At 46.0% G+C, this 14,500-nt stretch overlaps 1 long non-coding RNA gene across 3 annotated transcripts in view; it reads right to left on the reverse strand.

Annotated features, from left to right (window-relative positions):
- Positions 1-781: 781 nt before the first annotated feature.
- LOC136793605 (uncharacterized) overlaps positions 782-14,500 on the reverse strand; it is a 93,498-nt gene continuing 79,779 nt past the window's right edge. The window contains exon 4 of one of the 3 annotated variants that reach the window (XR_010839146.1): positions 782-2,851. This is a non-coding gene — a long non-coding RNA (uncharacterized lncRNA). Of the gene's footprint in view, positions 2,852-10,974; positions 11,031-14,500 lie in introns of those variants that run through there. The other 2 variants (XR_010839143.1, XR_010839145.1) reach the window with 2 other exon arrangements.

The raw sequence follows: 14,500 nt of genomic DNA on the forward strand, positions 1-14,500 counted from the left end.
CAAAAAGAAAATGAAAGATTAATTTCACTCTCTTCATTAATTGGAAACAAAAGGATTATTATAGGTGGCTAAAGCAATTCTCTTGAAGCTAGTAGCATTACCTTTGTTTATTAAAAAAGGAAAAGAACAGTGTTGGGTCTCAGTTTTAGGCACTTTTACACAGAAAGCTGCTGGTCCTAACCTTTTCTAGGTCTAATGTTAGCAGGCCCAGGGATTGCATTTCCTAGTCAGGATTGAGCTTCTTGAATGTAGTTTCCCTCTATATCTAGTACCTTATTTTTAAAACCTTGCCACTCCTTCCCCAGATCTAAAAATAATGTTCTAGTGTGATGGATATCAGATGGGTCAGTTGTCAGCACCGGAACCAGACACTGTATCTTCTGGGAAGGACCCAGCAGAACATGCCCTTTCTACCAGCAACTTGGCCAGGCTCCAGGGGTATTCCGTTCAGGCCTACCTCACATGGCCCTGCACATCAGCAGGCCTGGCACTGGGGGCAGAGATTTCACCTGACTGTACCACATGATGCCCTCTCTGATGGACTTGCTTCCCTTCTGCCAGACATCTGGAAACTGTTCCAAATTCTGCAGCAATCCCGACCTCCTGCTGCAAAGGCTGCATATTTGGGAGACATTGTGGGTCAGAGGGTTGCCAGATAAAATACAAGACGCCCAGTTAAATTTGAATTTCAGATAAACAATGAATAATTTTTAGTATATCACGAATATTGCAAGGGACATCCTTATACTAAATTATAAAAAACTTTTTTTTTTTTTTTTTTGCGGTATGCGGGCCCCTCACTATTGTGGCCTCTCCTGTTGCGGAGCACAGGCTCCGGATGCGGAGGCCCAGAAGCCATGGTTCACGGGTCCAGCCGCTCCACGGCATGTGGCATCTTCCCGGACCGGGGCATGAACCCGCATCCCCTGCATCGGCAGGCGGACTCTCAACCACTGCGCCACCAGGGAAGCCCCCAAAAACGTATTTTTTATGTGAAATTCAGACTCAACTGGGTGCCCAATTTTTCTCTGCTAAATCTGGCAACCCTTATCACAAATAATCCTTCACTATGCTTCCCATCCCCTCCCCCAATTTCAAAATCCCTCCACTGGCATCAGGTTCACTCAAGTGTTAAGACAACCTAAGAGGAGTATTAATTATATAGGTCATAGTTAGGATTCACTTTTGAGGCCTTGGCCTCTGACTTTAACTCCCATTAACAGTGACGAGTTTTTCTGATCAGTAAATTTGTAAATGTTATTTCGGCACTAAGAAAGACATTTCAGTGGTGGTCGCGAACAAGTGTGGGGCATGAAAAAAGTAGATCTCAGCAGGTGTGTGTAGGAATAGGGATGGAGGCAGGGGTGTCCAGGCATAGCTTAAGGGAATGCCCACAGGAAAGAGAATGTTGAAGCGAACGTGTACCATCTGACAATTTTGCCTGACTGGGATCCTTGCATTATTCCTTTCTTGCTTCCCCCTTTCCTTCTCGTCTCATCACCACACACCCATGCCCAAGTGCAGGGCATGAGGTAGAGGCTGCATCCCAGCAGAACAGAAAGCAGGAGGCCTGGTAGAAGGAAACAGATACCAAGCAACAAAGGGCTGGGGCAAAATAGGCCAGGAGGAGAAGTAAAACCAAGAAATATTTAAAAATTAGATGCTTGGCATTTAAGGAAAAAGTCCAAAGTTAGCCAAGAATAACTGCCTACTGCAGGATTCAAAACCTCTGAATGACAAAACTTCTGAAAGAGGAAGTGATGGTAGCACGGGGCACTCTGCTGACCCTTCTCCCTGCCTGACCACTTCTCCATTCCACCCTCCACGCAGCCACATGGAGCACAGACAAGATGCAGCGGCCCTCTCCTTGCAGGCTCTGTGAACTTCATGGCTGAGGCAGACCCAGTGGCCCTCTCTCTGAAGTCAATAAAGCAGACCACAGCCTTATTCTCTGAGACTGACTCAATCCACCCAGCTTTCCCAAATGCAGTTGGCCCAAGAGGCTAAGAGTTCAGTCAGCCATGAGGCAGACACAACCTTACCTCACATGGCTGCTTCCATGTGCATGTGGCATCCAAGTTCATGCCTGGATATTGACCATTCAGGGGAGCGAGCCGGGCTTAAACTGTGCCGTGTAAGTTTGTGTTGCTGTCATTTCTCCACCTGGGGTTTTTGAGCTGTACCAAGCAGCCGTGGGGCCTTTGCTGTCAGGGCTTGCGCAAATCTGACTTGCCTAGAGAAGCAGAAGAGTTTGGGCCTCCCAAGCAAGCAGAGTGGTCAACTTGTCCTGGTTTGTCCAGGACTTTCCCAGTTTGAGCACTGCAAGTCTCACACTCCAGGAAACCCTTCGGTCCCAGGCAAAATGTGGTCATTCCACAATCAAGACAACAAAGCTTTGGCACCTGTATATCAGTTTCTACAGCTGTCAAATGCTGGGATGGGCCAATACAGCTTCTAACGTTCCTGCTGCATCTAATAGTCTATGATTCACCCTCACGCTCCTGACCTTACCCATCGGCTCCAAACCAAATTCACTTGATCCAAGCCCCGAGTTCAGGTAATCTGATGATAAACTAATCATCAGTGTGTTAACAGGGGAGGTTGAGAGGAGTTTAACGATGGTTCTAGGAGGAAGGCATGTGGTCATAGGTGAGTGGTTCCAGCGGTGGTAGCTCAGCTGAGGAGATGGGGTGTATGCGTCTGTGCCATCCTGAGAGGAAGATACCTTTAGGCAGGCTGGTTGGGAGGCAGCCAGCCTGAAAGAGCTGGTTTGATGGGCTGGTTTCAGCTTCACAGCAAGAACAATAGCCACAGGCAGGGCAGTCTTGTCTGGCTCCAGCCAACTTTCACACTATGAAGTGAATAAAGTCAGTAGTTGAAACCTCAGACTGGCTAAGAAAGGAAATCATCTACTGATAGCACTATTTATTTATTTTTGAATGCATTTGCTCAGAGCCCCAGCCTGCCATCTGAAATACAGATACGCAGCTACGATTTTGGGGGTAGGTAAGCGTTCAAACTCTGGAATCACAACCTACTAACTGGGCAAATATTAGGTTGAATCATATGAGCTTGCTGATATTAGACTTTTTTGACCTGCAGAAACAGGAATTCCACATGGCTCAGGTTAATAACTTATCTCTTTTCCTTGGTTTCCTCATGTGTGAAATGCAGATCGCACCAACCTTGAGGGGACGCAGAGAGAAGACAGGGAGGTGCTCAGATAGCCCCTGGCTCACACCCCCTGCTCAGTGATGTTCACTCTACCGCTGCTGCCGCCTCAGCCTCTGCCGCTACTGGTGAAGAAGAACTCGGGGTCCATCAGCTGAACCCAGGGGGACCCAGACTGTTTCTGGGACATGTGACACTGACAAACCAAAGCAGATTGATCATCTTAGCTGAATGTGGACCTTCATTTTAATCCCAGGGTTAGGAAAGAAGAAGAAGGTTCATACCACAGATTTTTCAGGTCATTCTGAGAACTGAAGATTTTGCCCTTCCTCTCAGTCCAGAACAAACAGTCAGTTCTAATACCTGGCAAAGGGCTTCTATGATGGGGTTTTGCTGTAACAAAACTGGGCCCCACCTTTAGCCGTACATCTGTGTTTGTAGCAACCACACACGCATCCATCTTATCAATTTAATTATATAGGCACACAAACACACACTTTAGGAAGCACATGCAAAACAAATGAGATAGCCTCATCATTATCAGAGTACAAAAAAGTTACCCTGGATTTCTTCTCTCAGTAACTAACAGGAAGCAATAAAGAGAGGAAACAAAACATTTTGCTGTGGTATTATCATCATAATTCAATAAAATTGATTAACTTAAGCAAATTCACTTGGCTTTTTATAGCTCCAGGAATCTAGGAAATAGCTTCCTTACATATAATGAGGAAGTGCATCTTTAGGTCTCAATATGTTTCTTCCCTGTAACACTCCTGCATTTTGTCTGTTCTCTTTGAGTTCACTCCCTTGATGCTAAAGCAATCTGTTCACACAAGAACAGGGAATACTACAATCCTTAGGTCAAAGGATAGCTGGGGGAGACTTTGGATTCCAAAGCCAGCGCTTCCCTACTCTGTAGATCCCATAGTTATGCTATCACACATCTAAAAAAGAAAAGAAAACAACCTTGGGCCTGGCTTGGTTTAAATTCTCTCTCAAGCAGGCCTCCTTTAAATGTGAGAAAGTTCAGCTCCCAACATGTATTAACAAAAGGTGTTTACGACAGAACGCCTGGCTGTGCCTTATAATGGCTTTGCTCTGTGAATTAATTCCTTTGTCCTTCCTGGTGACAAAGGCTGAGCTTTGGAACTTCTGGATATGGCTAGGCAGGGCATTTCTGCTTGGCGCGGCTCTCTTAAATGGGTAGAAAAGGCTTGGTTGGGCACCTGGTATTTTGTGGCCAGTAATTATACAACAATTGTTACTGTGCCTTACCGAAACTTCAGTTTTTGACCAGAGGCCAGCTGCACTCTGAAACAAACATCTTTTGAAAGCCTAGTGTGTTTTGAAATGATTCTAAAATCCACTTTGCAAATAGGATTTGGTACAAGTCAGATTTTTTTTTTACATGATGCTTTGCTTTAAGGCAGCATTTCTTTGCCTGTCAGTTGGTCTGACTTCTGCAGCTCTTGCAAGTGATCTTTCCACTTAAGCCATCTTTTTTTTAAACATCTTTATGGGAGTATAACTGTTTACAATGGTGTGTTAGTTTCTGCTGTATAGCAAAGTGAATCAGCTATATGTATACATATATCCCCATATCCTCTCCCTCTTGAGTCTCCCTCCCTCCCACCCTCCCTATCCCACCCCTCTAGGTGGTCACAAAGCATGAGCTGATCTCCCTGTGCTACGTGGCTGCTTCCCACTAGCTATCTATTTTACATTTGGTAGTGTATATATGTCCATGCCACTCTCTCACTTAAGCCATCTTAATGCTTCCTTTTCCCATCATCACTGTGGATGTACCGTACAATGACATGTCCTCCTGGGAACAGATTACCTCTATGGTGCATGCTCAAAACTGAGGTAGGGGAAGTGATAAACATTTAAACACACAGAGAAACAAATCCCCTTTTCCACATTTAGAAGACTAGGGAATCACCTATAGACAGGCTTTCCCAGCTGTGGGTTTTCCTCTGAGAAGACCAGGTCCTCAGTTCTTAAGTGAAAACTTGATCACCAAGATTGTTAGATCAATCCTTTGTGGGTGGAGCCATAGGGGACAAGGTGGAGGAGGGGGAAGTGTACATTTAAAGACCAATCAGGCAGGAAGGGGGTCTAACCTGCTGGTTCCCAAATATAACAACTTCCATCAATGCCTCTTCCCCTCACTGTTAGTTGCAGGAAAATGACACAGAGACTTCACTTCACCAGGTCCTGCTGAAGTTACATGTGATCCACATGTGATTGAGAAATTATTTTCTTCTTGGTATTACCCGTCCCCACCTCCATGCCTTGGACAGCAGGCCCTTGTTTCATTGCCTCAAGGTAGGGGAATGATGTGACAGGATAAAAAGCAAAACAAGGACGAGAAACTTGTCTGAGTTGCGTTTTGTGTTATAAATGCCCTCAGAGGACCGGAGAGGATTTGGAGTATAGCCAAAGTTATTTGGAGGAAAAAGGTTTGGGGAGAGTGGGTTTTCCCTGAAAGATGAGGAAACACTTCCCTTCACTGGGGTGGGAGGAGAGATGGATGAAAAATGAGAGAGCAAAGGCCTGGGTGGGTCCTTCCCTCCTCCTTCCTCGGAAAGGCACAAGCCTAGAGAGAAGAATGGCTGTGGGGTGTGGGCCTACGAAGCTTCCCAGACCCTGGAGTGGCCCCAAAGTAGCAGGGAGCTGCTGGACACCCATGGGCCGTGTGGACAGGAAGGAGGCACAGATGCCTCACTATCAGTGGGGAGACTAGAAGGAACTGTAGTCATCTGGTTTGGTGCCTTCTCAAAGAGCTGACTTGAGGAACACATGGATCCCCCAGTACCTTGGCACTAACCCTTGCACCCCCACCATGTCCCACCCCAAACCCAGACAGGCCCTTGAAGGCAGAGAAATACTAAAATGATGGGACTCGTTGCTGACACCTTCCAAGAGAGAGCAGGGGCTTAAAAGATAAATTAGGTTGATTTATAGTAGAATAAAAATATATTTCTTGCACACTTGGATCTGTGCCTAATTTAGTTTGAGCTTCTGGGGTAGACAGGGTGGTATAGTGGAGAGACTGCCAACCTAAGAGAGAGCTCTGTCACAGCAGAGTGCGACTTTGGACAAGTCACGTGACTACTCTGGGTCTCGAGGTCCTCAATCTAGAAAATGTGTGTAATAACCTCCGTCCTGACAACTCACAGCACTGTTGTGAGGAATGGGATGTTGCAGGTGGATGTCACAGAACACAGTGCAAAGCAAGGAGGAAGCCTAAATGGTATCAAATGCAAAGCATAATTAGAAGAAAAATACTACATAATAACTCACCTTGGAGAAACTTGCAAGAAAGACTGGTGAGACACCCATCAATTTCGTTTTCTCTTCCCGGCACACAAAAGACAACATTTCCTGGCTCCCTTGCAGTTAGGATGGGGTCCTGTGATTGGGTTCTGCCAGTGGGATGTGGCAGAAGTAGTGGACGTAGCCACATACTTTAACGTACTCCTTTCTCCCTCGGTGGCAACTGTTGAGGCCAAATGTTGAAGCATTTTCTGTTTGTTCGTTTTGTTTGTTTTTTAGGCGGCACCATGTGGCACGCAGGATCTTAGTTCTCCGTCCGACAAGGGATCAAACCCATGCTCCCTGCATTGGGAGCATGGGGTCTCAACCACTGGACCACCAGGGAATTCCCAAGCTGATGGCATTTTAAGATGAAAGGAGCCTGAATCCCAAAGTCACCACTTGGAGGAGTCACCCAGGAGAGCCCCCTACCTACACCAAATTGTGGTATAAGATGTAAACTTTTATCATGTTAAGTCAATAATATTTGGGGGTTATGTGTTAATGCAGCCTATCTAGCCTCTCCTGACTGGCATAGTACTAGAATAATAGGATAATAATATAATGATTATTTTATATATATATATATACACATATCACGTATAACATATATTATGAGATGTCTCAAGGCATGAAGAAGGGGCAAGTCTATATCTTTCCTTCCATATTATAAAGAACATAAAATTCAATCTGTGCTGTTCTTGGGCAAAGATGTCACAAGCACAAGTTACAATGACATTCCAGTCTATGGCTTGCTCAGCGGAAGCACATTCACCAACAGACCTGGGGGAAATCTCTCACCTGGAGTTGACAGACCCCAGACCCTCTGCACCACCTCACCACAGCTGCTGAGATTTTACCTGCATGATTACTGCCTGCTCTTAGCTGGGAGACAGCCCCCCTCCCTCCTCGGCTCATATTCTCCATGGACACTCAGCATTCGAACAGGGAGGACCCAGAAGATGCTCTTGGATCCAGGCAATGAGGAAACTCATTCTGTAGGGAGCACAGCTGTTACAAGACATCTCAAAGCAGTAGGTTTTGTTTGTTTGCTTATTATCATCTCCATTCCCCAAACAGTTCCAACATGTGCACATTTGCTGCTTAACTCCTGCTCAAGTAACCAAAGCAGGTGGTACTATGGACTGTACTCAGAGACCAAAATTTCCCTGCAGCCCGGGAGGCTGTCCAGCTGCAGACAGCAGGACAGTCATGCTTTCTCCAGAAACCACACTCTCTTTGTCCAGGACTGGCAAGAGAGCCCAGTTATCTTGGAAGGTCCTGGGCTTCAAATTTCCTCTGCCTCAGGTCCGGTCACCACCCCCTCTCTGGATAAGGTTTTATTCTAATGCCTTTGACCAGCGGGAAGGATCTTTTTTTTTTTTTTTTTTTTTTTTTTTTTGTGGTATGCGGGCCCCACTGTTGTGGCCTCTCCCTTGTGGAGCACAGGCTCCGGACGCGCAGGCTCAGCGGCCATGGCTCACGGGCCCAGCCGCTCCGCGGCACGTGGGATCCTCCCAGACCGGGGCACGAACCCGCGTCCCCTGCATCGGCAGGCGGACTCCCAACCACTGCGCCACCAGGGAAGCCCTGGGAAGGATCTTTAGGGAGGGCTGGTTCTTTCATTCCTTAACAAAGACTACCCTCCTTTGGACCAGTTAGCTGTCTTTGATCCATAGCAGAGAATCCTGCCCAGTGGGCATGCACACTTGGGCCATTGGTCACACAGGGTGAATGAGGAAGCATGAGTACAATGGGAAATTTGTCAGCATAATAGAATGAAATCTCAATGCTCCTATCCTACTGAAGGCAGGTAAGTGCAACTGTACCATCATCATTGAATAAATGGTACTGACCTTCAGAAAAAGAAAGCATTAATATGCTTTCTCTAGGTATTATTATTATTGTTATTATTACTGATTTGCTGAGAACTGGAAACCTGAAGGGTAAAGATACTTTAGCTGTTTTTCATTGTGGTTTTCTTTTTTTTTTTTTTTTGCAGTACGCGGGCCTCTCACTGTTGTGGCCTCTCCCGCTGTGGAGCACAGGCTCCGGACGCGCAGGCTCAGCGGCCATGGCTCACGGGCCCAGCCGCTCCGCAGCATGTGGGATCTTCCCGGACCGGGGCACGAACCGGTGTCCCCTGCATCGGCAGGCGGATTCTCAACCACTGCGCCACCAGGGAAGCCCTCATTGTGGTTTTCTAAAATAAATGCTTTAAAAAAAACTAATATGTGCTTGTTGTGGTAAATTTGCTAAATACAGAAAGGTATACAAAATGTTTTAATAATGTCTATCAGCTTGTCTTGTGATACAGGGAGCTATGTACATGTCTATCTCCCTTCTACATTATATAGTGTTTTTTTTGTTTGTTTGCTTGTTTTGCGGTACGCGGGCCTCTCACTGCTGTGGCCTCTCCCGTTGCGGAGCACAGGCTCCGGACGCACAGGCTCAGTGGCCATGGCTCACGGGCCCAGCCCCTCCGCGGCATGTGGGATCTTCCCAGACTGGGGCACGAACCCGTGTCCCCTGCATCGGCAGGCGGATTCTCAACCACTGCACCACCAGGGAAGCCCAACATTATATAGTTTTTGAGGGAAGAAATCATAGATAGCACTTCTTCATCTTTGTGTAGCCCAGGACACCTGTTTGTGGAATGAGTGTCATTCAATGAATTTGGGAAGGTTGGTGTTCTCACCTACCTTTGTGGACCAGAGTCTCCACAGTTGAAAACAAAATTTAAAAAGATACCTGAAGTAAAGACTACCTACACCCAGGTGGAGTGTTGCATGACTGTGGTCTCTGAAGTCAGACAGACATGGCCTGGAACCCATCTCTAAACTTACTAGCAGTGTGTCCCCCGGCAAGTTATTTCAGTGCTCTGAGTCTCTTGTCTGATGAATTGCCCTCATTCCTAGACCCAAGCTGATGGAATGATCACTACTTGAAACATTAATGCCTGGAGGTGGCCCGATTTTAGTGCTTTAAATCCCACACCTTGGAAAATTCCTTAATCTCAGGCAACCAGGAAGGTTGGTCACCCTATGGAGAAGTAGGACAAATCACACACTGGCTCTTAAAGCTTCTGTGTAGAAGCAAAACACAACACTTCTGTTTATTTCAGTGACCCAAGCAAGTCACACGGCCCCCAGAGAACTTCAAGGGGGTGGGGAAGTGCCATCCTACTATATTCTGGGGAGAAAACCTGGAAATATTTGATTGCCACCTGCTTCACCCTTCCCTCTCCCATCGGGGTTTATAGTCCCCTTAGGGTGACATTCAGCTCTAGCACCTGCTTTTAGCACATTTATCAACAATGGATTTTTATTCCCCAAGCTCCACTCCAAGAGCTGGGCCGCGGATTCCAAAGACAGAATCAGCTTCTCCTTCAGTGACATCCATTCATTCATTGATTAGTGGCTTCATTGACTAGACAAAACGCTGATTGAAGCCCTCTTTTGTTGGAGATGTGCTATGTGACATGATGTGATCTTCAGTACAAAATATTTAAGTACAAGAAATGGTGAGCTGGTAAAATTAAGTTTTTACTGTGCCATTTACAGATCTCATTTCCCCTATTAAATTATTTTGTGGATAATTTGATATTTTCTTTCCTGCCTCTTCTCAATGTTCATACCTGCTTAGCCAAAGAGCATTGCCCACCCATGGCTCTGCCTCCTGGGTTAGGTGCAGGGTTTGGGGAAGCGGACAGGACTTAAAATTGGGAAGTTGTGATGCTCCTATGTATTTGTTAGTCCCTGCAGCTTGATTTTATGCTCTAACTGTGCCATTAGCCATTCCCAGATGCAGGGGACTGCTTCCAAAGGTCTAGGTCACAGTGGTTTCAATCACCTGGGGCGCATTGAAAAACTCATGCCCAGGCCACATCCCAAACCAATTAGATCAGAATCTCTGGGGTGAGGTAAGACTCAGGCATTGGTATTTTTAATGTTTCCCAGGTGAATCCATTGGCCTAGGACTGTGGTTCTAAATATTAAACATATATCAGAGGGCTTCCCTGGTGGCGCAGTGGTTGAGAATCCGCCTGCCGATGCAGGGGACGCGGGTTCGTGTCCTGGTCCGGGAAGATCCCACATGCCGCAGAGCGGCTGGGCCCGTGAGCCATGGCCGCTGAGCCTGCGCGTCCGGAGCCTGTGCTCCGCAACGGGAGAGGCCACAGCAGTGAGAGGCCCACGTACCACCAAAAAAAAAAAAAATATATATATATATATATATATATCAGAATCAGCTGGAGGGCTTGTTAAAACATATCCACTGGGTCCCACCCACAGAATTTGTGATTCAGTAGGCCTGGGGTGTGGCCTGAGAATTTGCATTTCTAACAAGTTCCCAGATGATAATTATGCTGCCATTTGGAGACCACATTTTGAAAACCACTGTTCTAAGAGACCTTCAGCATCCTTAACAACTGAATGGAATGGGCATGGGCTAGTGGCAGGGAGGCCTATTCTAGATGTTTATTACCTCTGGAGAATCCGCTCAGGTTGCACTGCCAACTCAGGTCTGCTTGTGAGCAATCTCTATAAGAAAGAGGTGAAATAAAACGGCCTTGTAGATAGTTGTGAGGTTTAAGTGAGATAAGGCACACCAAGCCCTTAGTGCAAAAGTGGCCACAAAGTAAGCACTCAAACAATGCTAGCATGCAATGCTAAACCATTTTTCCCCAGAAACCCAGGAGTGAACAGGAACATCGGAGAAGGGGCTGAAACCTCCATACCTCCCACGAGTCTTTCTTCTTTACTTGCCCATTCTCTTTTAAAATAATTTTTGAAAAGGAAATAAACATTTATGATTTAAAATACGTAATCGTACAAAAGGATGAGAAGTAATTTTGCCTCCCCCAGAAGATCTCTAATCCTCCAATTCTGCCCACAGAGATAAGCGCTAGGTTCCAGTTTCTTACATATGCCTCTAGGGGCATTTTTTTTTTTTTTTTTTTTAACTAAAACTACAAGTAAGTATGTGTGTCTGTCCACCTCTTTTTTAAAAGTATTGGGCTTCCCTGGTGGTGCAGTGGTTGAGAGTCCGTCTGCCGATGCAGGGGACACGGGTTCGTGCCCCGGTCGGAGCGGCTAGGCCCGTGAGCCATGGCCGCTGAGCCTGTGCGTCCGGAGCCTGTGCTCCGCAACGGGAGAGGCCACAACAGTGAGAGGCCCGCGTACCAAAAAAAAAAAAGTATTAATGATACAGGGCCTCCCTGGTGGTGCAATGGTTAAGAATCTGCCTGCCAATGCAGGGTACACAGGTTCGAGCCCTGGGCTGGGAAGATCCCACATGCCGCGGAGCAACTAAGCCCGTGCGCCACAACTACTGCACCTGCGCTCTAGAGCCAGTGAACCACAACTACTGAAGTCCGCGTATCACAAATACTGAAGCCCACGCGCCTAGAGCCCATGCTTCGCAACAAGAGAAGCCACTGCAATGAGAAGCCCGTGCACTGCAACAGAGTAGCCCCCACTCGCCACAACTAGAGAAAGCCCACGTGCCACAATGAAGACCCAACGCAGCCATAAATAAATAAATAATTAAATTTATTTTTTAAAGTATTAATGATAGCATGTTATATACATTATTTTTGCAATTTTTATAAATATTTATTTGGCTGCATCGGGTCTTCTTTGAGCCATGTAGGATCTTGGTTGCAGCACGCCAGCTCTCTAGTTGCGGCGCAGGGCTCTAGAGCGTGCGGGCTTAGTGGCCCCACAGCATGTGGGATCTTAGTTCCGACCAGGGATTGAACCCGCATCCCCTGCATTGGAAGGCAGATTCTTAACCACTGGACCACCAGGGAAATCCCTGCAATCTTTTTTTAATATACATACTTGTGCAAGCTTTTTTTTCTACTTAAGACTACATCTTGGGGATAGTTTCATATTAATGCATATAAATCTACATTATTCTTTTTCATGAGTCTGCATCATCCCACTGCAACTATGTAGCGTAAATTACTTAAAGAGTCTTCTATAAATGGATGTTTAGCTGTTTTCCTGTTTGTTTGTTTTTGCCATTATAAGCATTCAAACTGCCAGTCAAACAGACCTATCAGATAAATTCATTAAGGTGAAATTGTTGCATCAAGATTACATCCAATTTCCCTTTGGATCCAAACTGCCAAACTCCCTGGGAATTTCCAAGGGGTGGTGTAGTAGCAAAGGTTCTGCTGCCAGGCTGCAAGCGTTCAGTCACTGGTTCAGCCACTTACTAGTTGTATAACCTGGGGCAAATGACTCTGCATCCCTGTGCCTCAGTTTCCTCATTCACAAAGTGATGAGAGTAACAGTTCTTTCCTCACAGGGCTGTTATGAGGACTAAATGAGAGAAGAGCTGTGAAACAGTACAACAACTGACAAAGCAAGTCCTTGGTAACTCTGACACAAAACAGAAAATAAAAGGTCAGAACAAGATGAGTAGAATCCAAGACAACGGTGGGTAACCCAGATTATCCCATCTTGGGTGGGCCTCTGCTTCTATGTCTCACCAATAGTTCCCAATGACCCCGTATTTGGGGTTCAGGTAGGTTGCACTGATAGGGCTTGTGTTAGAGGGTGTGACTTGCCTAAGGCGTCAGGCAATTTCACAAGGACCAATGTGACTTCCCTGAGGATCAGGCCCCTGCCTTTGCTTTGGGTCCTGTCACAGCAACTAATACAACTAAGTGCGGGGTTCCAGCACTAGAGCTTCCAAGGGAGTGATGTGCCAAGAGTGAGATTTAACACTGACGACAGGTGGAGGAGGCTTACTTGGGGAAACCAATACTGCAAGAAGTGAAGCGACTTGCCCAAGATTACACAAAAGGAATGATGAAGGTGGAATTAGCATAGTAGAAAGCATTGTCTTTCAATGGTGCAAAACAGTCTCCAGCTCTCTCTCTCTCTCTCATTTAAGGCATGGTGTTGGCCATGTAAAGAAATGATGGTGGTGATAATGATGATGCCTATGAAAACAGCAGTTAACTAACATGGATTGAACACTATGGGCCGGGTGCTGTGCTAAGCATTTTATATGGATTATTTTACTTAATTCACTCAACCCTCCGGTTGAGTGTTCACTATGTGCCAGGTGCTCTTCTAAGCACTTTATACATTCAGATTCATTTCATTGTCACAACAATCTCATGAGGTAGGTACTAATACTGTCTCATTTTACAGATGATTGAGCTGAGGGATAGAGAGGTTAGCTAACTTCCAAAAAGCTAGTGAATAGTGGATTTGCAGTTCCGATCCAGATATTCTGGCTGTTTTTTGTTTGTTTTTTAAAACTTCTGATGCAGGAGGTTGTATTAATTACACTCCTTAGTCTATAGTACCCTCTCCTTATCAATCTCTGCAATGCTCCCCTCTTGTTTTATCAATCAGTCATCTCAGTTTATTTGGGTCTCCCCCCCAGCCTCCTCCTTTGGCCTACAAGCAACCATTCTACTGTACTTAATGTGTACCTTGCTGTTTGCATGAGTTGCAAAATCTGTGTTGTGACACAGGTCGTGTTATGTTGTGTGCATTTTCTTATTCACTGTTCCAAGGGCAGCAAAAGCCTATGTCATCATTATGTAAGACCGCTGCTGCTAGAGGCTGCCCCCAAATGCTTGAACTACCATACTAGGAAAGTTAACTCACACACTGCCCTCTCTGCTGATGAGCGTGAGCCAGCAAGTGAGTCTGAAAGCATGGAAATCATGCAGTCTTGGTTCCATTTTCAACTAACACATTTGGGCTACTATAGTTACAATACATCTGGAAAGGTCAGCAGGATGAAAGGATAAACTAGAGATCAATGGACGTCCAAAGGTTGGTTGGGAGTCTGGCCCCTCTTACTTCCAACAGCTCCCCTAACCCCAGGTCACCCCAAATAACAACAAACCATATAAACATGATGGGCTTGCCATAAACCATGGCTTAGGGAAAATCCCCTAGCCTCTCACTTCCAACCAGATGATCACCCCAAGTCTCTGCAGAGGACTGGGTCCATCTATGCTGGAGTTTTAGGAAAGCAC

The sequence above is a fragment of the Kogia breviceps genome, chromosome 2 (assembly GCF_026419965.1).
Source record: "Kogia breviceps isolate mKogBre1 chromosome 2, mKogBre1 haplotype 1, whole genome shotgun sequence".
Classification (NCBI taxonomy): Eukaryota; Metazoa; Chordata; class Mammalia; order Artiodactyla; family Physeteridae; genus Kogia; species Kogia breviceps.